We start from the raw sequence: 26880 nt of genomic DNA, 5'->3' as shown, positions 1-26880 counted from the left end.
AGAGCACAGCAGGACTGTGTCAAGCATTCAGCAGCACTGAGGGGGAAGGCAGCCTTTGCCCCCACCTGGGCCAGGACTGTGCTGGCAGTGGCCACCAACTCCTTGTGCCAGCCAGAAGCCCCTGTAGAGTGATGGCTTTGGCCAAGTTCACAATGTAATGGATCAGAGGGCTTGGAGGCTCTGTACTTATAGAGTCTCTATATTTAAAGATACTTGAATTTTACTATACAGTTTATGGTAAAGTTAACTGGATGCAATTGCTGAATCAGGTTATAACAACCTTGCCCAACACTGGCTGAAAATGATGGAACTTAAACAGTGATACAGTAAATGACAGGGTTTGTAAGTTCAGTTTAGAATGATAAACAACAACAACATCAAATCTGTGTTTTGCAATGTACTGGTTCTTTTTTTCCCCTGAAAATGTTGTCCTTATTGGCTGTCAAATTAAACTGTAGTAGAAGAGAAGCCATTAGGTTTGTGTTCCCATCTTCAAATCTAGTTTCTTTTAATAAAGAGGAAAACAATAGCACATATGCTAAGAATATTTTTAGGAATTATTTGCAATGACCATATGTAAGTCTCTGGGAATTGAAGGAAAAAAAACTCACAAAAAGTCACAATAGCTTTGACTGTTGTCTTGGAGTAAAAAAAAGAAAAGGGGGGGAAAAAATGAAGCTCCTGTGGAGATAATTGAAGCTGAAACATTTCTTGTGCTCTTGAGACGAGCTGCAGAAAGCAAATTATATGAGAAAAACAAAGGGGGAAATGTCATGTGTCAGATCTCCTCATTTTCTTCTTGGTTGCATGCCCAGTCTCTAAACTCATACTAAGCTTTGCCATGGCAACAATATCAGTGAGGTGCTTTCCCATCCGGAGTGGTGTTCTTGCTGCAGGTTTAGGGAGTAGAGATTTGGAAATGGTTTCTGTGATCTTATACTTCACTAAATGTGAGCCTTTGGAAGAAGTGGGTATTCTGTGTGACAAGAAAGGTTAAAAAAGAAAAAACAAATTACTTTCAAAAACGCAAGTGGAGCCAACTCTGCATTACAATAGCTTTACAATTTTTCCTATGGAAAAAAACTACAGACATCCTATGCTTGGAAGGGCATGGAAACAAAACCAAGTTGTGGGTTCTCTGATATTCCCTACAGAAGAGAACCACAGCAAGGCATTGTTTAGAGCAGCAGACTGAGGATCAAAAGGGTGACAGAAATTCACCAGGAGAACAGCTGGTACTAAAGAATTTAAAGCTATCTAGACACATTAATTTTCTAAGGACAGGGCATTGTATAATCTTATATTATTGTATAATCTGGATTCTGTCATTGAATTGCTCTATAAAACCTGTGGAGACAAACTTTGAAGAGGCAAGGATACAGCTCCTAGCTGCAAATGAATTCATGCTGAAGCTATACAAATCCAGAAGTATTCCATTTTGCTGCCATGTTAATTCATTGAGAAGTAGCATTGAAAAGGAATGATTTCAGTATCAAGTGTCCTGAAATTTTGAGGAAACAAATACAAGATTCCTTAATTTTCAGTTTGTACAACAGTGTTTTGGTGACAAATCCAAAACACACCCTGCCAGATACTCTGAGGAAAGTCAGATATAACCCTGACAAAACCAGCAGTCCTTACATTTCCTCCCTCTTAGCAGCTGTGCATTTGCAATTATCCAAGAAACTATTTAGTGGTCTGAGTTAGGAAATGGAAGGATGAGAGAAAATAAATGCTCTTTTACCAGGAGAACCATCTCCTTATGTGGTTGGCAGTACACGCTCACAGAGTTGTGCCTCCATGAGTGAGGCAGGACTGGTTCACCAAGGTGCCGTTCATCAAGGATGAGCCTAACAAGAATTTCTCAGATCACAGAGCAGCATGGAAAGGGAATAAGGATGCACCACCATGAAAAGATAGGATTTTTTGAGGAACAAAATGTATTCAGCTTTTGCAGTGAAATGTGATTGCATGTTTTGTTCAACAAAAATTGGGTTGAAATAGCAGTTCTTTGTTAATTTTGAAATACATTTCCTTGATAAAAAGGAAATTATTTTCTTGTATCAGAACTCAGAATAGTGTGCTTCAGTGTAACTGTTTCTATTTCTGACATAGCAACTTTTTAATATAGACTATAGAAGCAAATATTACTGTTACTGCTGCTATTTACCTGAAGGACAGGTCTGTTTTAAGAGCTCTGGATATGGACATGAAAAATCTGTCTCATTCTGAGCTGTCATGTGCCTAAAATGTACTCAAAGGTAATAATGTATTATGCCTCTTTGAGAACCTGTATTCTCAAGGGCAAAACAAACAATAAGGATTTGTTAATCACTCTGTGATTCACTAGTAAATAATGCTGTTTGAAAGTTAAAATTATCTTTTGACATTATCAAAACTTCTTTAAAATATTCTTTATCTTGACTGGTGTAGGTACTAATCTCATTTCTTGGCCAGAATCTATCAGCTGGGGAGATTTTGACTTATTCACAGCCAAGCCATGGAATGGCTGTATCTATTGGAGGGCAGACGCACTCTCCTGTGCCCTCTCTTTAGGCTGTCCCCTCCTAGATCCTGTCAGTGTCACATTACCCAGCCAATATGCCTCTCCTTTAGAAAGAAACCCAAGCATTTGAGCCAAATGATGATGGGAAATGAGAGATGTACCTCTAAGTTTTTACTGGTTTCTAACATAGAGACAGCTTATCACCCAGGACCATGTAAATGCATTTTATTAAGCTCGTAGATTCCCAAACATCTTCATCACCCTATCAGCTGTTAGTGCTGAGGCAGCTTGTAGAGCTGTCAATGGGGATTAGGGCATCAAATGTTTAGCAAATACAATTTAAACAGTGGTGTAGATAGTCAGTAGTTCAGGCTGACCTTTCCAGGTAGCAGCTTCAAATTGAAGCTCAAGCTCCTTCAGAATGGTAGTAGCATTAAAAGCCTGCTCCCTCCAAAACCCCCATGTTTCTTACCTGTGTGTGCTTGTGTGCATAGTTCTACACAAGAATTAATAATCTATTAAGAACAATAATAATGAATGTTTAATACTCTTCTCTTTCTTACATTTTGAGTTTCATTCTTATTTTACTAGCTTCTTTGCAAGTTTGAGCTAGTTCCTTCCAGAAGAATCAAAGACATGTATTCACAGGAATAATGCATAATATAACTGGTGAGGCCACAGCAGAATGAGACCATATCAGAGCCAGGAAACCTGGATTGATGGCAGAGCTTAGCCTGGGTGCAGCAGAATAATGTAAGGCTTTATGATGCTTCACTGCACAATATATATGTCCCAATAGTGCTTCTGCTAGTTTAGATATCTCCACATTGCACTTCATTTTGTGATAGAGACATGCCTGAGAAAATATGATAGTCTGAGGTATTATTTTGATTGCATATATTTCAGTCCATGATGCAGATAGCCCTAGCAAGGAGCACTGTAAAATTTTGTATTTGGGTATTGCTTCTTCCTGGAGGGAAAAAACTTTTGTCATTTTAACATGTAAACTTTTTCTGATATTATATAATTAGATGGGGGAAAAAAAATGGCAGTTTTGTTTTATAGTCACTCTGGAGCTAAATGAAGGATGTGGAGAAGGCCAAATGGTGACTGGAAGCAATGATTTCTCTGAATGTGAGATCATTCTACTTCTGATACTTCTCCTTTTTTTTTTTTAAACTTACGCAGTAAAAAGTCTAGCCAATCAGGTCCATGCCAAAGCATCTAATTAAACAGTTTATTTTCCATAACTAATAAGGCAAATAAGAGCAGATGGTTCTCAGCACTTCAGAAGTTTAGGCTGTTCCTTTCTGGTCATCAGTGCAAATGGAGATGTCTAGCTTTATAGCCTACACTTCAAAATACTGATCTTGCCCATTAAATACTGTTTCTAATCTATTTGCTGAGTATGGCCCACAAAATGTTTAATGTACCTTTCTGCATGAAGGGACTCAATGTCAGTACAGAATCTTTTTATAGCTCTGTGCTGTTTCTTTGCCATTGTTTCCTGTGAGGGTGGGTATGTTCCTCAGCCTTCACTTACTAGTATGCCCTCAGCAGTGGGTACTCATGAGTGCTCTGTGGTGCCACTTGCATGACACTCCTCAGTTGGTGACACTGAGTGAGAGCAGGAGACCAATGAGACTGGGGCTGGCACCTCTGAGAGAAGAACAAGAGGCTGTGGGAAGGATTGAGCAGTGCCAGTTTCAGGGCTCTGGAAGGACTGATGAGGGAAACAAGGAGTTGGGGTAGCAGTTGCAATCAATTTCAAGGCAAGCAGATCTATTGTGTAGATAATTTTTTTCTGCCAACAAAGAAGAAAAAAATACACCAGATGCTGTGGGTAATGTTCTGCCCTTGGTTCTGATGTGTTTACTGTTAACATCTCTTCTGTGATGACCCCAGTTTTGGCTTGGAATATTTCTCCCTATCTCTGTACTGCTGCAGTGATACTAGTTCCACATTCATAGAGCCCAGAGATTCAGCTGTGCTGATGTAGGGAGGAGTAGGGGACTAAGTCTTGCTTCTGGTGAAAAAATTTGAGTCCCATTGGAACTTGAAATAGTATTTTTAAATAGAAGAAAAGTGAATTTGTAGCATGGATACCTTTGACTGTAATGTATTCTGAAAGTAGAAAGTGGGTTTTTAATATTTCCTTGGTATCTTGTCAATACCTTGATAGTTATAGTTGTTGTCCAATAATTAGGTCACACATAAGAAATCACAAATTTGGCATTGCTGTATCCATTGCTATATCAAGTGAAACAGAACAAGTTTTGTTGGGTTGTTTTGGTTTTTTTCTTTCCTGTGCAGCTATTTGAATGCTTTTCCTTGTTTTTCTTGCAATAAATGAGAAAATTATGACAAAACCATCCTAATATCTAGCATTTGCTATCATCTCAACAATTCTTTTGAAAGGATTATTGAAACTTATAGCAAAGTGCTAGGAAGACATACTAAGTCCCAGGACTGTTCTATGGAGACAGGTCACCTCATAAATGCTTAGCACCCTACATAATGCGTTTTATTAAGATGTCTGGTTTGTACAAAGTAGCCCAACAATAGTGAATTGTAGTTCATTGCTTGTTAGTAAAGGGGGCCCCTGGCCTCTAGTCACTCACTTTTATATCCCTAAAGGTTGCATTCCTTTCGTAATAACCCTTTTATTCCTTTTGAATAATAAAAGGCCTGCACTTGGCTGGTATTGTCAGGAGAAGTGCTTTGGTCTGTTTTAGAAAAGGACAAGGGTCACTGTCTTAGTGTGAGAAATTGCCTCAGAAAAGTTCTTTCTTTGTATTATGTTTTTTTTATGATTTGTAGTTTCAGGGAAGTGTATCAATTTCCTCCTTGTCTATTTCTTGTCAGCCCAAGAAAGAAGGCAAAATTCAGTTTTGAGCCTGGATGGCTTCCTGATTGTTGTCTCAAGCTTGTGCTGTTAACTAATGTGCTGGTTAGGGTGGATCTCCTGTAAGATTGTGAATGGCACACATTATCTGGGCCATGATGGGATTTTGCTTCAGCTCTAGCTTCTGCTCAGTAGTTGCAGTCTGTCATTTTATACATGCTGCATATTCCTTCAAGCTAATAAAGCAGCTCTTTGCTATGCATGATCTGTTCTGTGGTGTGACTGATAACTGCAGCATCTTAAACCTGGCACTACATTATTAGACCTGCTGCCAGGTCCTGGTTATTTATCAGAAATATTTCTTGCCACTGGAACTTCAGATGGATGGAAAGTAATTTTATAGGGTCATTGCAAACTTGTGGGATGTAAAGTGCTGGGATGTGTCACAGCTAAGATATTACCTTACAGATGGGGAGATATGTGCTCCTATGAACCCCTCCAAACAATGTGTTCCCCATGATACTATGTCGTTCTGTCTGTATCAAGTATGAAATCACTTCAGCTTTACTCTTTGCTCTACAGAAATTTATCTAGCCACTGAGAGACTTTCCCCCCAAATATAGATACACCTTAATGTGAGACAGGGGAATATAGGAAAGCTGTATTCCTGTCTTTGATGGAAGTGTATTGCTTTTCATGGGAGCTAGGTCCATTTTGCGCCTTAAGGAATAAATCTCTTCAAAGGCGTCTGTGGATGCTAACTGTGAAACAGAGAGCATGGTGCCTGTGGCAATTGCAGGCCGCATAGCTTTCTCAGTCTTGCCTGAGAAAGTGGCCTGGGAACTCATGGGGAGGAATTAAAACAATCCTCAGAGATAGAAGACAGCCTTGCAGGTGCTGTTTGTCTGTTCCTTGTTTTCTTGCAAGAGAAGGTCGAGGGGTGGTGTACCCCACTGACCAATGATGGTGATGTGTTAGTTTACTAGCCAATAAGAGTTTATTTTCTGTACTTTTCACGTATCAGTCTATAAAAAAGATCTGAAGCAATAAACTGAGAGAAATTCTCCTGATCGCATCCCTAGAGAGTCTGTGTCGTTCTTCTCACCATTCCTAATAGAGCGACATCTGGTGACCCCGACGTGATGTGCATCTGGTGACCCCTGAGGTTCAGTGCAACCAGCAGACAACGAACCAGACGTTTCCCCCACAGAGGGGTAAGTGAGAATCTCCCGGGCTCTCCTGGAGGGAGCTGGTTTTTAGACCAACGGGATAGTGGAGCCCTGCCAGTGAGCGGGCTTGGAACTGCTTATCTTGATGAAGCAGAGCTTAAAGTTCCTGGTTAAGCCACTGCGTCTGCATCATTGCATTCATGGGCTGTCAAGATAGATGGTTCTCGCAATGAAGAACTGCAATTCAACTAATGATCAGCTTGTCTTCCCTGAGTGGCAGGATGCCTTGTCGCACGTGGGACTCGATATTTCTGAAGATGTTATGTGCGCTTTGTTCCAGTGGGTAAAAGTGCAAAGTTTTACTGTGACTCTCGATAATGCCTTTAACCTCGAGATTTGGCTGTCAGTGGGAGACTGCCTATGGTCTGAGTTAGCTGCAGGAGATAACAGCGTGTGCAGCTTGGCAGCCACCTGGGGCGTGCTCTTTAAAGCGCTGGAGTGGTGCCAGTCTGGGGACGGTAATACCAAAATAGAGGCTTCAGATGCTGGGGGTGCCTCTTTTGTACACCATGAGAGACTGGGAGGTGAGACCGAGAACCCGTCACCTGCGGAGCTGGGCGCACAAGCCTCGCCAACAGAGAGGTGGCAGGAGAACGGAGACCGCCCGTCCCTGCCTGCGCCTCCGTCTGTGGCGCCTTCACCAGCGCCGTGAGCGCCGCTGCGAGCGGCCGTAGGGGGCCCTTCGCTGTTGATGGTGTTCTTCAGCCCCCCCACTCCCTCTGTGTTCCTTTCTCCTGTGCCGCAAGGGACAGCATGGACGCCCCCCCACTGTAACCCACCAGTGCGGCGAGAGGAGTGGCCCCCCTACATCCATCTGCGGAACCGCTGGCGTGGAGCGGGGAGATCAGCTTTCAGCCCCCCGCATCCAGCTGTGAGACCCGCTGGCACGGCGGGGGGAGATCAGCTTTCAGCCCCCCGCATCCAGCTGTGAGACCCGCTGGCACGGCGGGGGGAGATCAGCTTTCAGCCCCCCGCATCCAGCTGTGAGACCCGCTGGCACGGCGGGGGGAGATCAGCTTTCAGCCCCCCGCATCCAGCTGTGAGACCTGCTGGCACGGCGGGGGGAGATCAGCTTTCAGCCCCCCGCATCCAGTTGTGAGACCTGCTGGCACGGCGGGGGGAGATCAGCTTTCAGCCCCCCGCATCCAGCTGTGAGACCCGCTGGCACGGCGGGGGGAGATCAGCTTTCAGCCCCCACGTGTCCAGCCGCGGAACCTGCGCATGCGCGAACCTTGCCAGGACACCCATCGCTGCTACCCTCATCAGAGGTGTCCCCTCTGGCCTCTGCACAGCCCCCTGATGGCAGCGGCACTGCCCACCACAGCAGAAGCAGGCATGGACTCTCCCCTCTGTGCCCAGCCCGGAGCAGGGGGGCAGACAAGACCACAAGCAAAGCTGCTACCCTACCTGTGCTGGCCACTGCAACTTTGTTGCCAGGGCAACCACCGCTGGAAACAGCAGCTGAGCAGGAGCTTCAGCGAGCTGCAACACCAACAACTTTACAATGGAGTCAACTTAACAGAACTACAGAGTATGCAAGCTTCAAACCACTCAGCAACACAGCTGCAGAACCTGAAGAACAACAACATGATCCTGATGAAGCAACCATCTCTACACCGCAGATAGCTTCCCTGGTTACTTCACTGATTGCAGAGAGTCAGGAAGCTTTTGACCACAGCCATGTGAACTCTACAAGTCCCTCAATCATATTTGAGGGGAAAATCCAATGGTCAACAACAACAAAAAAAAGGGATCAAAGCATTGTGAATTACATTGTTGACTGATCCGTAAAAACGTTTCTAGATGTTACATGGTAAAATTGAGTAGAGTTTCACTGGGTTTAGATCTAGGTGTTCTTAACTTAAGTTTTGTCACTTTAGTATTCTTTTAAACTTTCCTGTTGATAAGTTAGACTGTCAGTTTGAGCAGACTAATGATGTTTTATTTGCTGTGTGTGTTAGTTCACTGAACTAGTTGTATTAGAGTCAACCATCAAGTCCTTACAAAGAAAACAATCCTTAGATATCAAGAACATAAGCCAAAATTCTAAATCAGTATCCATTCAAGGTTCTGTTGAAGGAGACCTCTTGTGCTGTGTTTGTTCTCTTTCCTGCAAGGGCCCAGCAGGAGATTAAAAACACTGTTTTTTTATTTTAAAACCAAAAGGGGGAATTGTGGATGCTAACTGTGAAACAGAGAGCACGGTGCCTGTGGAAATTGCAGGCCGCATAGCTTTCTCAGTCTTGCCTGAGAAAGTGGCCTGGGAAATCATGGGGAGGAATTAAAACAATCCTCAGAGACAGAAGACAGCCTTGCAGGTGCTGTTTGTCTGTTCCTTGTTTTCTTGCAAGAGAAGGTCGAGGGGTGGTGTACCCCACTGACCAGTGATGGTGATATGTTAGTTTGCTAACCAATAAGAGTTTTCTTTTCTGTACTTTTCACTGTATCGGTCTATAAAAAAGATCTGAAGCAATAAACTGAGAGAAATTCTCCTGATCGACTCCCTAGAGAGTCTGTGTCATTCTTCTCGCCATTCCTAATAGAGCAACAGGCATCCTTATACATATTTAAGATAAAGAGTGGACTTGGTAAATCTGATTTAGTAGTGCCTGTTGAAGATGTAAACAATGTTGGAAAAGCCTTCTTCCCTTACCAGGGTGCCTTAAGCCCAAAAGAATCCTACTGAAGAAACCACCTCTTTCCTCTGACATTCAGGGTTAGCTGATATCTTCAGTCTGAGTTCTGTGAAATACAAAGGCAAGGAAATGTCTGGCAATATACTCTATACAGGGAAGTCTGTCTGCCTTTTCCAGGCCACACTTGTTCAGAAGGGCTTGTGAAGGTAAACTAGGAGTTACTGGTTCACTGAGGAAGACAAAAGTGAAGGCGAACTATGTTTGCTTTATGCAAAGTATATAAAATATTTCTCTTGTTAAGCTGTTTGTTAGTATATGAAAGTGTTTCAAGAATATTTATTATATTTTCCTTGCAAGAATGGAACTACTAATTCAGACTTCACCAGGAATGACATTTTGTGGTGTGATGACCTTTGTTTATGACTGCCAAGACAGGTGTTTTGGGGGTAACAAAGTTTCTTTAGTAAACTCTTTCACTTGCTTCATTGTCTTAGCTTTTGCAGGTAATTAATAAAACAAGAAAAAATATGTTAAATAAACATGTAAAAAGCTTACAATGATGGTCTATTCTTACTGGAGAGAGGTTCTATGTAATTTTTTTCACTCTAGCTGAAAAAAAGGGATCTGAGTGTGTTTCAAATGAAACATGACAGTAATCAAAGCAATGAAAGTTACCATGATTCACTGTTTTATGGTTTCTGTGTACTATTTTCTTTGTAGTCCTACATCAGCCTAAGTAGGCCCTGCTCTCTGACCAGGTGTTTTTTAAAGACAAGCCTTACATCAGAAGGACTTCTCTGGAAAGAAAGTGGAGAAATAAACATGTTACCCAGTTATGAAGGCACTGAGAGGCATTTGGGGAAAATCAACCATGTGCTGAAATGGAGACACATGTGACTTACTTGGTTTCTGTGTAATGATTTTTTTCTAGCCTTTCACTCTGTTCTAATGTAAAAACAACAAGTTTCAAAAGGCAGACTTGAAAAATAGCACATTGGTCCTGTTTAGTAGTTTCTAGTCATGGATAAAGCAAGCTGTCAATAAATAAATAGCAGAGAGTATGAGAATACAGAATAGAAGCCATACATGTGCATGAAGAAACTACTTATAGTAAAGCATGCATTTACCTTACATATGCAAATATCCTTAATTTGTTACCACAATATGTAAATACTTCTTGAACATGCTGAAGGCAAAGACCTTTAGGGTATGTGGAATATCATATACTCATAAGCAGTACTCACATCATCCTATTAGGGACTCCCTGGAACATCTAATAACAAAGTAAAAATACAAAATGGAACAGCAGTGGAGGATCTGTGAATATGAAGGACTGTTACAGAGGCAGGCATACGTGGCCTGTGACTGCTATGCTCTAACCCAAATATCAGATTTGCTCTGCTTTTCTGAATGGTGTGTTCTTGAAGAGAATGGATGGAGAATAACACACTGACAATAAAATAATTTAGTCTTATTTTCCCTGTAAGTGTAGGCAATTTTATAATAAGTTGGTGCCAAAGATGGAGAGTCTAAAGTTTAGATGATTTGACTTCTGACTGTACATTATCACATGCATGAAATTTGCTTTATTTTCAGGGGTGCCAAATGCAGAGATAAATATTTTTATTTTCATAATTTGTAATGCATAATGGATTTTGAAACTCCATCCAATATTAATCTAATTTTCCTGCAAGAACCATTTTCATGTTAAAATGGTACTCCAGTTCATGCTATTTTTCATTATAAGCTTTTTGAATCCTGAGTTGCAGTGCAAAATAATTATAGTAATTTGAGGAGTCTTAGTATATGAAACAATGGCCTTCTGAATTGCCTCATGGTGGCTGGGAAAATGAAATGATTAATGTATCTACTTGAAAAACATTTTATAGAATGTCTGACCCTGAAAGAGAAAGTAGGAAATAAACCTCACTTTTCTTTAGACAATGATGTCTATTTTTTTCTCTTCAGTGAGAAGTAATCTGTTTATAGTCAGTTACTAGGTGGCAGATGTTGTACAAACATAGAACAAAGGCAGGATCCCTGTCCCAGAGACTTTATAATCTGTGTACAAACAGGCAGCAGGTGGGTGCAGCAGATGTGTAAAACCAGAACAATATGAAGAGAGGGGTCAGCACTGGCAGGATCAGAGCTGACTGTAGGTTGTTCAGGTTTAGATGCCATTGTGGTGAATGGCTGCTTGGGAAGACTTGCAAGGGTATAAAGGGTTGTTCTGGAGAATCCCAATTTAATGGTTACTTATGCTGCAAAAGCAGTATTAGCAATTCAAAGCAGAATTCAAAATTGGTTTGACATTGTTTCTGCAGATCTCTTTGGTGGTTTGAGGTAGAGCTTTATGGAATGATGTGTAAGATTAATCATCAGTGTCTCAATGCTAATAATCATTTAGATAAGATTGTAGTATGCTTCTAATAAAGACATAATTTGCAGTTCTTACCTGCACCTGTTTATGGCTTATCTTTCTGAAGTCTGTGGTCATATCTTATCATGTGTCATTCAAAGTTTGGGTTTCTGAGTTAATGTACAAAATCTGATCAATGCATAATGGGATTAAAGAATATCACATCATGTTTAGTTATTCTGTTATTGTGGCCAAAATATTTGGTTAATTACTTATTATTGCATACTGTTTGTGTTGAAATTCTTTGACTCATTTTCAGAAGCTTCATCCTTTTTTCTGTCTTGTCACACTTTTTCTTCCTCTTGCCATTAGACCTCCTTTCCATTCCTTGCTGATATGAACTCGGTTTCCCTGTAAACAGTAGCCATACCTTACATTTTTTACTCAGTTATTAGTGTTCACAAAATTTATTTTCCCTTACAGCTACAATATTGTTGATTCCATCTAGTCAGTTTTTGTGACATACCTTTAATAGCACATAAACATGCTTTTTAAAACAGCTGCACAATTTGGTGATAATGCCTTTCAGTACTAGTAGGACCTTTTAGCTTAGGATTTTCCTACTAATATATGAAAAATATGTCTTTAAAAAGCAAGCTGTGAAGGTAAGAAAGGGAAAATATTCTGCTTCTTCCTTTGAGTTTATGCCTTTTAAAAATAGCAATGACTTTCCTCTTTGTGTATCGTATAATCAGCATCACCACTCAACAGTTAAAGCTGCCTATTGCGAGATATTCAGCATTAAAGTCTCAGAACAATGGATTGTTGGAAGTTGAGGGAGATTATTCAGAGGAAACATCATTCCACACTTACTCCATTTTAATGCTTTTGCTGTTGTTGGCTACTGCTGTAGGGGAGGTAAGATTAAATGAACTTCTGGTCTGACACACCAAGGCTGTTATGCTCTTAGTGCACATAGATGGGAGAAGTGTTTTTGAGGTTCTAGAACAGAGAGATGAAAACTTTCCTGTTATATTTTAATTTGATGGTATTAGGGTTAGTCTGTCACTTCACTAAACAGTAACTTTTTGACAAATCCAATTACTAATTAATATAGTTATTAAATGAGGGAAAGCAGGGGAAATTAAAGATCTTTGAGCCTTAGGGAGAGACTTTGAGCCCAAGGGATCTGGTATTAGGGATGAGCTCTATGGTATGTTTGAGGAGTCCTTATTATTCCAAGCCTCAGTTTCTTGTCTGTAAAATGTGCCTCATATTATTTCCTTCCTCACTTCTTTCATTTATTGGGAGCTCAGGTACGCAGCTAGTTTTATTAGCCTTGACTTCAAGTGGAGCCTGGAAGCTCATATTTCATTTTAACTGCTTATGCTAAAGCAAAGTAATCTACCTGTTATTTAGGACATACAATGTAACCTATGTAAAGTTAAGGAATCTAAGGACATGCTTTAAGGAATTTTTATAAATATTGAACTATATGCTATAATTCTAATGCTAAGCTTTTTTTTTTTTTTTTTCTGGGAGAAAGCTCATGTATTCAGGTCAGCTCAGTAGGAATTTTATCTGAATAATGACGTCAGCACTAAGTCCAAGGGGACATTTTCCAAAGAAGAGGTTATTAGGTTATTGGTGTAATCACAGGTTGCAGGATTAGGGCCTTCAGGTAAAGGTAGTCAAATTCTGTAGTTGAAGTGGAGCCATAGTTTATTTAGTTTATAGTTTATTCTGTATTTCTCTACTTTTACTACCGATTCTAAACTTCAGACTTAAACTTTTGGTGCAGTTTATTAAGTATATGCTAACAGTCACTGCACAATCTATTCTGTTTGGCCAGACTCAAACGCTTACAGACACCAGGTGATAAAGTGTGAATGACAGCTTTTTTTCAAGTATAACAGCAAAAAGATGAAAAACTGGTAGATCTCTTTAAGCACACATTTACACACACTTTTAGCCTGTGTGGGAGAGGCTTTTGTATTTTCTCTTTGCTTACCTGTGCACATTTATATTGGTACTTGGAAAACTGAGTTCCCACTCAACCCAGTGCCAGGACCTTAAATGTATCTACAGTTTTGCACACAATTGGATATATTGATATCTTACATGACATTAAACTACTTTTAGTGAGAGTAACAGCTGAAGCAGAGTGTTACTATGTTGAAATTACTGAGAAGTTTTTAGTTTTTATTTTATAATAGTCAAAACTTATGAAGCATGCCAGGATTGTACCAGCCCCTTGTCCATAAAATAAGACAGAAATCATATTATTTCTTTAGGGTTTTTTTCAGAGTTCCATTATGTATTCTTACCACCTTTATCCTGTGTGGGTGTATTTTATAATGCTTTATCAGTGGTACATGACATTTGCATTCCAGTCAGTACCTACACCACACTCAGCTACTCTGTTGCAGGTGGGATAAGGCAGAGGAATTATTGGGGTGCTGGGTTGTTGGAAAATCTGGCTGGGGACATGACAGGAGAAAAAACTGCAGGCAGGGGATTTTTGGTTCTGAGGTATTGTTGGAGAGAACAGTGAACAGGGTCTTAGGAGAGCTGGGCTTCTGATGTGCAAAATAAATAAGGAAAGCAACTGGGAAAATGAAGAAGAGGATCTCAGCTGGGAGACATTTCTTACTTCAGTTTTCCCAGCTACCTCTCCCAGCAGTTGTGCTGCTTAAAGAAGTGGGATGCTGTTCCGAGGGTGGAAGGGGAAGAGTGTAATGTGAAGACAGAGGCAGCTTACTGATGAGGAAGAAGCTGTCAAACTTGATAAATTTAAATATCTGCTCCTAGTTGTGCTTGACTTCCTACACATACATGGTGTATGCAAACGGTGACTTTGGGACTCTCATGTGCTGTTCATATATAAACATAATATCTTCTAGAAGAGTTCTTTTCTCACTGAAACTGTCACTCATTACCTCTTTATGCTTGATGTTATTCAAATTGGATGCAACGCTAGAGTTTCTTCAGAAGTTTCTATTCAGAAGAAGAGATCCTGGAAATGCTGGATCGCATTCATGTGACTCAAAGACTGATTTGTATTCCAAAATGGAAGAAATTTAAAGCTGTACTTATTTGGAGGGGACCCTCCATCCTCCCAAACCCTCTTTTGAAAGTAGTGCTATTAATTGAACAAGAGAACAAAAAATCAGCATTCAAAAACATTTATTCAGCAAGAATTGATTTACCAACTTAGCCTTCCATAGTCTGAAATCCCACTAATGAAAGTAGTCTTCAGTATCTGTTTGTGTAGCCCATTGGTTTAATAGGGCACCAAGGGTTTCTGCTTTCTTTGAAAGATCTTCAATAGGTGTCTATGTATTGGGAAAATGTTGCTAACCTTGGCATAGCATTTCAGTGGGAAGAGCTGTAGAGTGATGATAGGTGTTTATTCTGAATGCTTTCAGAAGGGAAATGAGTTATGAGAACTGTACCCCTTGTCATTCTTAAGCAGCTGAGAATGAGCCTTTATTTTGCAATGCTACCAGGTTTGTCAACTACTGTATTATATAGGGTTTTTAGTTATGTTTTGGTTGGTCTTTTTTAAAAAAAAATGTTATTATTAATTTGAACTGAGATGTTCTTAAACTTATTTGAGTATTGGCACTTCTATAGGACTGGTTTCTTTCACTGGCGCTTGTGTACCCAAGTATCTTTAAAAAACCATGATCCAGGCACTTGTATGCTTCTTTAAGTTTTTGAATACCTTTACAAATAGAGTTTAAAATGCCTATGCAGCTCTGTTCCGCTCTCATCTTGAAGTGCGGAAGCACAGGAAGCTACTGGAGTGTGTTCTCAGGGAGATTGTTGTGGCTGTCTCATCAGAGATGCCCTAGAGCCCTCTTAAAAGCTTACTGAAGTCGATGGAAAGAATCTCTTTAACCTTGTAAGCTTTCTATTTAGCCCATGAGCTTGTCAGGCCTGTAGCTGTCACTTCATTTTACATTTGTGCACCACAAGACTATTCTTCATTGATCTCTGGGCACTGTCACAGCAATATGCAGTTAGCTTAAAATATCAAATTTTTCATTCATTATTTATTATATCTCGTTTCAGTTGTGATACTCACTTTGCTATACTTGTGTGCTAACAATTTAGAGACAGGCAGTGAAGTTCAGCTTTCTGCTTCTACTCTGGTGACCTTTAGGTTCTAGAAAGCATTTGAGGTCACAAGTTGCAGTTTTGGAAATCCATGAAACTGCAGTATCTCCTTTTACTGTAGGCTGGAATAAGAGCAGACTGTGTAATGCATCACCAACCTTGCAGTGGCATGGCCATTGGTTCTAAGAAAGGGATGGGTGTTGTGGGAATCTCCTGGAAGCAGACATGGATCAGGCTCCTGGCCTCCTGCTGATTTCTCCCAGCATCTGGAGAAATGGCTGGTTTGCTGTGACTCCTGGACTCTGCTACAAGTTGTTCCAGAGCATCTTATCTGTGCTGGGAACAGCACACTGCAGTGGAAGTGACTGGGACTTAAGAAGCTGTTGTCATGCTGCTGCCCTGTTACAGAAGCAAAATGCTTCACCTTGGTTTCTCTAAGAACAAATGTTCCTTTCCTCACAGAGCAGGAAGAGTGGACTAGAGCAAATGATTCATAGAAACTCCTGAACTCCCTCGTGTTCTGATGATTTCTCGCAATGGTGAATGCTGGTCAGGGTGTTGGAGAGAATGTAAAAAACACCTGCGGGGGAAAGCTAAGTTTTATGCCCGTGCTGCTGTAAGTTTTTGTAGAAAAGATCAGTGTCTGTTATACTGTAGAGTAAGATAGGGAGACAAGACTGAAAATCAAAGAAAAGGAAGCTTATAAGGCAAGACCTCCAACAGTTTAATAGGTGTAAACTTAAAGACTGCTCTGGAAGCAAGGGGCCAGACTCCAGGTGCTCAGTGTGTTCTTGGGCTATGTGCTAAAATAGCTGTGCATCAAGCTGACCTGACACACAAGACTGTGGCTGAGGCTTTGTCATGCTGGCAGGCAGCAAAGACCCTCTCACTGGCTCAGCTGCCTCCCAGCAGCGGGATCTGGCTGTAAAGTCAATAAGGATGCATAAATTTACAATCCAAACCTCCTAAGGATTCAGGCCTAGGTCTTCCCCATAAGCAGGTAGGATTTTCTGTCTGGATGAATTTTTGGCTCTTAGGTCTTGTACATCTCATTCATGCCATTGTGAGCATCCACAATGTTAAACATCCATATACTCAACCACACATGTCTAAGCAGTTAATGCAAGAGGTCTGCACTTTCCTTCTGCAGCAATTTGGCAGTGCTCAGTATCTGTTTGTATCTTGAGTCTGACACAATCCCCTATTATGCATAATAAGGATGTTTCCATAACACCTTAAAACCATGCTCAAAGTGCTGGAAAAACCTTAACAAATACCTCCAAATAACACTTTATTTAGCAAAGGAAAAGAAACTGAAAATCTCAAATCTCCCAAGAAAGCAGTGATACAGTTTTAAATATTTAGAATTTCATGACCCTTGGGGTCTGCTATCAGTGTTTTTGGACACTAGAGCTGGTAAGAGGGTTAAAAAACTTAGAATTGACACTCAGGTAAATATACTGCTTCTAACAAGAGGTACTGCTTTTTCTTGGTCTAATTTACTATTCTACTTGCAGGGAATACTTGTGTTGCAATTAGAAATAACACCTAATTTTGTGTGCTGATAATTTAATTTCTGGATATTTTTCTCTCTGTAGTTTCTGCATTAATTAAACATTTGACTTTTGTAATGAGTTTTAGGCTCAGGGATGGAGCTTGTAACATACTTCTCTCTGTAAACTGGGCTTAATGTCTATACATATGTCTATACATAATGTTGAAGAGCAGCTATCCTTGACTGATTAAGTAGACAGCTGTATTAAAAGTAGTGTAAGGTTTTTCTGCTTATCTCAGAAAATAGAACTTGTGTGAAATTACCTTTTCATACTTGCTTCTCCCTTTATTTTTATGAACACCTGGTCACAGCTATAGTACAGTTAAAGTTACCACATTCGGCTTTCTATTACCTTCATCCAGCCTCTGCAGGGGCAAGAGTTGAAAGCTTTTACAGTGAATGGTAAAACGTGCCTGATAATAGCCCTACTTTTGAAACACTAACAAAATGTAATGTTGGTGGATCTGGTAAATAAAAGCATGCATAAAACCCTGAGGCTGTACCCACAGTTTTTCTCACAAATATAAAATTCCCTAAACTCCAGCAGGTGGCAGTGAGCAACAGTCTGAAATTTGAATGCTGCAAAAAGGAAGAATAATTTCCACCACTCAAACTGGAAAGATACTGGATTCATTTAGGAACTAAATGACACAGATGTGGCAGGTACCTGAAAACATCTAAACAAATGAAACACATTTTTCACAGACTGGTAGCTTCTAAGTCAGCCCTCAAAGGTGACATTTTCCTCTTCCCTACATGGCCTCTATTTTCTCCCTGGGCAAGTGCTACAGCTTTATGGTGTGATGCAGTGCTGTGCAGGCAAGCGTTGTTGGCTTTACTGCATAGAAAACAATTCACTCTGTTAGATTAATAGAAATGCAGAATGTGTTTTGAATAGCTCATTTTACATCTAGGCCTTTTTTCATGGAAGGCATAATGAATTGGATTGGGATAGGCAATTTAATTTATTACAGCTGTCAGCCAGTGAGCACTGCTGCACTTGATTTGTATCACTGCCTCTTGCAAGTTGCTTCTGAGGTGGTCGTCATTATACTTCATTTTATGAACTGCTCAGGTGGGGAGAACACATAAAGCAAAAGGTTACTGGACAGAAGGGAGCAGAGCTTCCTTTTCTGTAGATGTGAGGAAAGCACTAGGAGAAAAAAGTCATGTTCTGGTTAAGCCCTTTTGTACAGAGGTACACACTGAGCCTTTGTTTAATTATATGACATTTGTGGTTAAATCAAGACCTAAATACATCCTGTTGTTCCCTGGTATAGTTTACCTTGCTCTATAGGGAGGAAATAAATACCTTCTCTATTAAGCAAAACAGAACTGAAAGCCAGATTTAGTAACTGATTTTGTTATTAATTTGTTTACCAGTCTAAATATAAGAATCTAGGTCTTGGGTGCTACTGAAAAATACATCTGTGAGTGTGGGAGTTAATTTTCTGCTCTTCTCTAGCTAGGGCATCTGGTCTTCCACTGAAGGGGATTTTTGTGTTTGAGGTTTCCTGAAAGGTCACTGATTTTTTTAAGGATCCACACCAACTCCTTGTGTCTGTAAGGTGAGACAAGCTGTCTTGCAGATGTAAAGAGCTGTGACAGTCCCTCTTGCTTAATTGCAGTTGGATTAACCTGTGCTCCAGAAAAAGGAGATGGGATTTCTTTCCCTTCTGTCTGGACCCTTCCTGAAAGTCAGTGTGCATGTGCTCCTTAGCCCATGCCATAAAAGGAACCTACACCTCTTCTTGACTAGAGTTCCAGTGTGCTTGAGCCATACTTGTCCTGGAAGGAGCATGGCTTAGTTTCAGGGGATAAAGATGTGGTGTAAAAGGTGAAGGAACATGTTTCCTTCTCTCCAGTCAAATTTATGTGGGAAATTGTGACTAAGAGGTGCTTAGCTTCTGCTGTATGTCATGTGGTGAAGGAAACTCTGCTGCATAATGGTGCTGTTGGAAGTAAAATGATGTGCAGGAAACCACATCAATAGAAAGTGGCAGCCATGGCTGGAGCTCCTTTGGTGGGATGGTGAGATGAATTGTATGACCATAGTGTAAAACCCCCTGAAGTGAAGGGGGTAGAAATATTTCCTTTGGTTCTTAACTTACCTCTCTGGGGATTAAAAGAAATTTCTGTAGCTACATGTGTAGTTCTTCATGTAGGAAAGGAAGATTGTAGATGTGATTTTTGTGGATTAAATAAAGTGGAAAAAAATTCCTGTGGCTAGAAAAAAGAGAGGGACTTAAAGTAAGCCCTTTCACTTTGGCATAGCATTTTCAATATTCCAGTTTTTCTAATTTTCTCATTTATATATGTAAAAATGACAAAAGATGCAAAGGGTAAGTCACTCAAAACAAAAACTTTCTGGATTTGTTTGAATAAAATCTTTCAGATTGAGCAAAAACAAATGTAGAGAGGTTTTAGTTTGATTTAAGATAGCATGCTTTGGTTCTGTTACTTAGTTATTGCCATGAAAAAAAAAAATAAAAAAAAAAATAAAAGAAATATCTAACCAAACAGCTTAGCTTACTATTTAGCAGTGCATTTGTTTTAATCAGGTTAGCTTGTTATTGAGAAAAGCATCACTCCTGTGTAGTGTATCAATATATAGATAATGTATTTATTGGCATCCTAAGGAGCTGGTTATGAACGTCAGAGAAGGGCAGCCCTCCTGTTTCCAAATGTAAATTGAGCAGCTGGTTCTAAGCATGTAACCAGAGCTGGACAGGTATTGGAGGATTTAATATACCAGAAGTCCTTAATTTTATGGACTAAGTAGTAGTCCAGAAGTACCAGAAGGTCTTAGTCTTTCTGTAGGTATACACACCTTTCCTGCCATGACTGAGTGCCAGTGCCCTGGGGAAAAACAAAATCCTCTCCTTTCAACTCTTCTTAAAATTCTAGTTATACTTTGGGAGCAGTGAGAACCCTTCTTTTCCTGGGTGTGAGTCATGAGAATCCCTGCATTTGAGATGAATTAAGTTTCATATCATGGCATGAGAAATAAAAGTGCCTCAGCTCAGTAACTCCAGATGCTGCTTTTTCAATTGCTGGAGAGGTGGCTGCCTCAGTGACCTCTCCTGCCATCACCACTGCATCCTTCCTGAATGATGGATTGAAAGGTGCACTTTGCAGCTTCACATGTCAAAACAAACAGAGCAGTTTCAGTCATGAATACAGCAGCCAGTCTGAATGTAAAGAGAAAAGTGAATTATAAAAGATGACTTATGCCACTAAGGTCATCATGGTGAGCAGAGCTGAATGTTCTTTTCATAAACTGGAATACTGTAAGAAGGACAATGAAAAGCCCAGCTCCTGTTACATGGTGTGATTCTGACAGGGCACTGGTGAGATGAGTGCATCACTGTGCATGTGCTAATTCAGCACAATACAGCCTGGAGAGAGTTACACTGAGAGGAACTGATTTATGTGAGCTTCAAATACACCTAGGTGATCTGTGTTTAAAATTTTTATTGGATTCAAGCTTTGGAATTTGTGGAGACAGCAGGCTTTATTACTAAGTTGCTATGGATTTTTTAATCCATTTTGAAACACAAACCCCAACACCTTTTAGATGTGCATTCCCATGCATGTGTTCCCACTGCAGTAAGCTGGAAGCTTTTCTGTGAATGTACTGTCAGTTCCACACAGCACTGTCTTTTGGGAGCTGGTGAGATTATACAGGTGGCATTTTGGACTTTGTCAAAAGTGGAAGAGTGCACTCGAACCTAGCTAATCAGTGAAGTAGCATGTGAGCAGACTGTGAGGTGATGAATCCTAAATAAAGGTGATGAATTGTTTTTGTGAGGAAGTAGATATTATTTTGGACATCTTTTATGTCCTAAAAGAAAACATGTTTTAAAAAGTTGTAATTAACAAAAGTTTAAATGCCTGGAGCCAAAGCTTGCATTTTTGGAAAAATTAAAGACAATTATTTCTTTATAAGCTCAAGAAAATGTTTTATATGGCAGATTTTATACAAGCAGCTTCTAAGTGGTGCCTAGCACTGTTGAAAAGGTCAATTTTAATTTTCCTCTAGGATTGAATAAAGAAAAAATTTTTGAAGAGGTACTTTGACTAATTGTCTGTCTTGCTTCTGTCCCTCTAATTTCAGCTAAATTTTGACTCACAGTAGAAAATAAATGGACACCTGACTGCCATCTTTCTATAGGGCTGAGACTCATAAAGTTGGGTTTTGTTCAGTCTCTGACTTGAAACTTATAATAACCTGTCTCAACTGTCTGTTGCAGTGAGTCCCTTTTCTTTTGAGTCTTCCCAGCATGTTAGTTTTGCACTGACAAAATCTGAAAACCTCATCCAAATCTCCCATGCTTTTTAAGATTGTTCATTGTAATTGCAGGCTTGGTCTTAGGAAAAGGACTTCATTTTGGTGTGGATGGAGCAGGTTTCTATTAGTTTTCATTTTTGGAGCTGTGTACATGGGATATTTTTGTTTCTATCATTGTTTATCACTTCAGTTGAGCTCTTTGGTAATCCCTGTTGTGTCTTTCACTTAACTTTATGCATCCAGCAATATAAAACTGAGTGGGCAGAATCCTGCACAACATTAGCAGTGAATTCCAACAATATAGTTCAGTAAGCTCTTAGTCATCAAAAACCTATATTTCCAGCATATTCTAGATTTGTTTCTTTGGGTAAAACAAATCTTGCTTAAGCCTCTTCTTGAATTAGTATTTGAAAAATAAAGGAGAAAAATAATACTGAACAAAATATTTTTTTGGCTATGTTAAGAGAAACTGCATGTTTTGGTTTATTTAATATTGAGACTGTAAGTGGAGATAAATTACATAATTTTAGACACACTCAAGGATGAAGCCAAGGACTGGTTGGAGATGCTGCAAGCCTGTCAATACACTCCTGTGAGCAGCTGCTCTGTCTGGATGAGGAAGACAGAGATGCTTTAATTCTTCAAGCGTTTTAGATTATTTATCCTATATAAGAGTGCTAAGCACCAGAATGGATTTGGAGATGCTTCTGCTTTTTCTACTATTTGAGAAATAGAGTGATGGGAAAGCATGGGTTCTAATTAAAGAAGTGCTTGGATTCCAGTCCAGAGAAAAATGGATATGTCTGGCAGTTGTCACAATTTGAGAGTGTGGCTCCCAACCCACATCACTGAAGAATTTGAATTGCTCCCTGAGCAGCTCTGTACTCCTTTGAGTTGTTTGTTTGCGTACAGTCCTTGGTTTAAAAAAAAATAAAAAAAATGAAGAAGAGACACAAGGTTGCAAATAACACAAATTAGCATTCAGAGAAGTAGCTGTGTGGTTTGCTTAATTCATCTTTTAAGATGCTGGGAATTAATATAGAAGTATTGATGTTTTTCTGAAGTTAGCTGCAGTAGCTAGAGTCTTCTTGAGGGCCTGCTGAACTTGCTGCTCAATCCTTAGAATTACAAATATTGGGACATGAACATCTAAAAGGATTTGATTAAGTAATCTCATGTTCAATGCTTTCTGAATGGTTCAATAGGCTGTTTGGGCTCAGACCGAGTGAAGGAACCTGTAGTACATGGCATAATTGACTGTGCTATCATCTGGCTGAAGTGGTATTTTAGTGATAGGTTTAGATGATGAGCAGATAGGGGGAAGGAGTATTGAATATCAAGAAGGAAGGTGAGGTGAATCCAATTATATTTCATTTTCTGTTGTTCACAGTTTTGGCCCATCTGCTGCTTTTATAAAAAGAATAGGTTGGCTGCAGATGCATGTGTTGTTGTAGTTAGCAGTGCAGCGTGATGTGAAAAATTCAGTCAAGTGCAGAAGGATGGGTGCCAGTCAGACTTGGCTTTTTTGGCTTGCTGACATCTTATTGTAAGTGGCACTTTCATTAGCTCATTTATTGCACCGCTACTTCTGTAAGTGATTGTCAACTAGGAGAATATATCAGGCTGTTTACTGCAGCAAGGTGATTTCAGGATGATCAGGATTTTTTAGCCTTCTCCCTTTTTGTGAGGAAGGCTGACAATCAGTCCCAGCCAGTATCAGATTGATAGCTGCATTGAAACCATTTCCTGTCAGTTTTAAACTGATGTGGCCCCTGGGTGGCTGGAGGATTGAGTGGGCACAGGAATTGATGGTACTAATTTCTCTAGTGGGGTTTACTTCTGCATTTGCAGATAAGATGCTGTTGACTAGTTTTAGGAGTAATTTTATATCTCACGTTTGAATTACTCAGCTGCTTTTTGCCAGAGGCTTTTTTCTGTAGTTAATTATAGGATTATAATTGCCAATTAAGTGATAAGCCACAAAAGAGCTTGTATTCTTGAACTGCTAGTGCTTGCATTCAGTGCAGCACAAATAGCATAGGAAGTGGCATAGGATGCTTATGGCTGTTTTGTACAAGACCCATCTTTTCTATAATATATTCTGTATTTAAAAAAGATAATATGTGGCAAGGAGGTAGGATTCCTTTATGGACAGTGCAATTACAAATGATAACATAAACAGGAGGAGGAAAGAATGATTTTTATTTTCTCTCCCTGCCAATTCTCCCTCCCTCCCCTGCTCTGAGTCAGTCCTTCCTTGTGGTTTAACTTCAATTTGGGCCACCTGGGGTTCAGTTCTGTTCAAAATACTGTTTAAGTGGATATACTATATCATTCTTAGGTTAAATTACAGTGGTAAGAAATGAAAGTAGTAGAGGCATTTTCTTTATATCATTCCTTGTGTCCTTTAAAGATCTGTTGCAGCAGCTCCAGCTGAGATGCTCCAGCAAAAATCAAAATTGACCATTGTCTAGCATCAAAAATAGTGCAATTTAGCTGAAATGCTTATTCTGAATTTGCTTCTTCTCCAAGGCAGCAGAGCAATTTAATTGGAGTATTGCAATGGAGGAAAGTGACATTTCTTATTTTCATAGCACAAGGTGGGAAAATAGCTTTCCTGTCCTCTAAATGTATTAGACTTGAAAATGTGTTAATCTGCTCATTGATCACAAAGGGATGTCTTATCTTGACAGAAAATGTTAAAGGAAAACTTTGTTGTGAGAAACTTGATACAAAGGAGTTGCATTTTGTGTGTGTGTGTAAAATAATGAGGGGTGGAGTGAGGAGAAGCTTTGTCATTCAGAAAAGTAGAAATTTTCTGCAAGAAAGAAAAATAAGCAGGCAACTTTTACTGAGGTGTTCAGTTGTTTCACTTAATTATGAATGAAATCAATACTAACAAAGTTAAGTTGTGGTAGTGTGACAGTAAAGTCACATCCTGATTTAACAGCTGTACTTCAAAGGCAGGATGCCGGGTTAAATGTCCTCTCTGTGCAGAGTGAAGAAATTGAAGCAAGAATTTATTCTCAATCAAGTATGATGTTAACCATCTGGTCAAAGGATTATTACTAGACCAGTCACAGTGCTAGCAATATCCAAATTAGCTTGTTATTATAGCTCACTTGTGCTGATAATATAAATATGTACAAACTTTGTCATCTCTGTTTTTGGCATTGCCCTTTGTTCCCATGCTATTTTAGCCCCTAGTTTGCATGAGTTAATTTTCCTAGAAAGGAAGGGAATGTAGTTTTCAAATGAATTGTCAGCACAGTGAGCCCTTTGCTGAGGGAAATGTGACGTTGGTTTCCTCCCCCATGATTTTGCATCTCCTTTGGCTTCTTTTTGTGTGACTGCTGAACCAGTCTGCTCCCTTGCTTTTCCTGCAGTCAGTGTAAGTGATTTTGTACTGAAGATCTGTTATTTGTGTTATGTTTTACACATGATAGCTGTTTTTTCTTTGGTACTTCAAAACAGGTTTTACCCAGCTCCTAAACCTGCATGCATATAGTGACTGTAAATCAATCTTTTGTGATTTGTTTTTGTAGTTCTGTGGTCTCCGTTGTCATTCTGTGGTTGCTGTTTCAAAGCCTCTCTTATAATTTTCTCCCTCTATTTTTGGGCTGGTACAACATCTGTTTTTCTTAGATGTCAGTCAGGCTGAGGTTAACTGATGTTCTCTGAGCACAAGAAAGGCTTGTGTTTCAGTTCTTGGGTCACTGAAAGTTCACTCTAAAAATAAGAGATCCACTAGAAGACACACATAAATAGAGACACAATGCTTTGGTACCTCCTTGCTACAAATAATCTTCTCCTAGTTATGCCAATATCATTTCTATGTTATAGAAACTGCAGCAATAAATGATCATAAAAAATTGTAGTGGCTAGGCAGTAAGAATTATTATTTGAATATATTAGTGAGATTGTATGCTTTGAAAGTAGGATATAAAAGATGAAAAGTCATGTCTGAGGATGTGCATCTGTGGAGTTTATTGAAGGGTGTGTAGATGATTTTGCTATGTCAGCCATCTTTATTGTGCCTTATGAAAAGCAAGGTATAAGGAATAATTTGATTTTAGCAATAAATTTAAACTCTCCTTCTGGACCTCATTTCCAGAATTCTGTAATACTTTATTGTGACTGGTCAGAAACAAGCCTTGTAGAAGGAACTCTAACATCATCGTTGCTTTGGCATGAACAGAGAATTTAAGACAGTAAAATTCTGAGTTTGACTCAGAATAATAAGGCTTTTTTTATCTCTTACAGTTCTTGGCAATTACAGAACACCTTTCTTGACAGGGAGAATGCTTTTCTGTAGATTTTTCATCATCATTAATATATTATTGCCAAAAAAATAATTTTCTTTCCAGTAAACAACATTTTCTAGGCATATATTTTACTGTGGAATTCCTGGTCTTGTCTAGTTTTTGTGCATCTGGACTCCATTGAATTCCTGTTAAAAGGAATGCAAAGGTACCCAGGAGCTTCAGAGAATAATTGAGTAAGCATTTGAATAAATCAGGAAAGTGGATTTCAAAGATCATAAATGTGTACCTTTTTGAAGATTTAGAGGGACTTGGGCCTCTGCTAAACAGCTCCATTTCAGAGAGAGGCATTAGAACAGTTAAATCTGAGCATGGAAAGCTAAGCACAATTTCTGTATTATGAATAATGAAGTGGTGTAGTTCCAATTAGGTAAGAGTTTCTTACCACCAGGTTCTGAAATCTGGATTTTAAATCAATACACTACTGGAACTGAGAGCAGTGCAGGCCAGTGCATTTTAAATGTTCTGAGGAACTGTTTTTGGAAGACAATATTGATACCACTTACTAAAAAATTTTATCATAAATGCAATTCTACAAAGAGAATGAAAGAGAAATAACAAGTTCTGTGACATCCTAAAAAAAAAAATTCTGTCTACTTCTCTTGTTTCACAGGTATGGTTTTTCCTTTTTGTCTTATCAATCATGTTTTCACTATTCATACAGATCACATGCTTCCTGTGCAGGTGCTGTGCAGTTTTACCCTAAGATTGTCTTCAGGCCAAGAGATTTAGGACTGCGATCTTGCGCCACATCTTTGCATATTTACATGAACCCCAGATGAGTTTGAAAGAACTAAGAAACTTTATCCATCACATCGTATTCATCCACCCACACAGCTGGGCATGGCTGCAAAAAGGGTTATTACTGGGGAACAGCATCCATTCCTGGTAAGGTGTAATGCTGAAGCTGTAACTCTGACTAATAAATGGAAGGTTAGAGCCATAGTTGTTCCCATTAATAGGAAAGTTACTAGGACTTAGAGGTTTCCATTGGGGAAATATAAAAAATGTAAAT

The 26880-nt window shown here is 39.5% G+C and overlaps 2 long non-coding RNA genes across 3 annotated transcripts in view; both read left to right on the top strand.

The window, feature by feature from the left end:
* LOC147651627 (uncharacterized) overlaps positions 1-26880 on the top strand; it is a 52016-nt gene that overhangs the window by 9438 nt on the left and 15698 nt on the right. For both annotated transcript variants that reach the window (XR_015273723.1, XR_015273724.1), the window contains exon 2: positions 26530-26753. This is a non-coding gene — a long non-coding RNA (uncharacterized LOC147651627). The remainder of the gene's footprint in view (positions 1-26529; positions 26754-26880) is intronic.
* Positions 5181-9081, top strand: LOC147651628 (uncharacterized). The gene is made up of 2 exons (XR_015273725.1): positions 5181-7619; positions 7787-9081. It is a non-coding gene; the product is annotated as an uncharacterized LOC147651628 (long non-coding RNA).

This window comes from Cyanistes caeruleus, chromosome 9, assembly GCF_971803275.1.
Source record: "Cyanistes caeruleus chromosome 9, bCyaCae1.hap1.1, whole genome shotgun sequence".
Classification (NCBI taxonomy): Eukaryota; Metazoa; Chordata; class Aves; order Passeriformes; family Paridae; genus Cyanistes; species Cyanistes caeruleus.
This window is presented reverse-complemented; position numbering and strand designations above follow the sequence as displayed.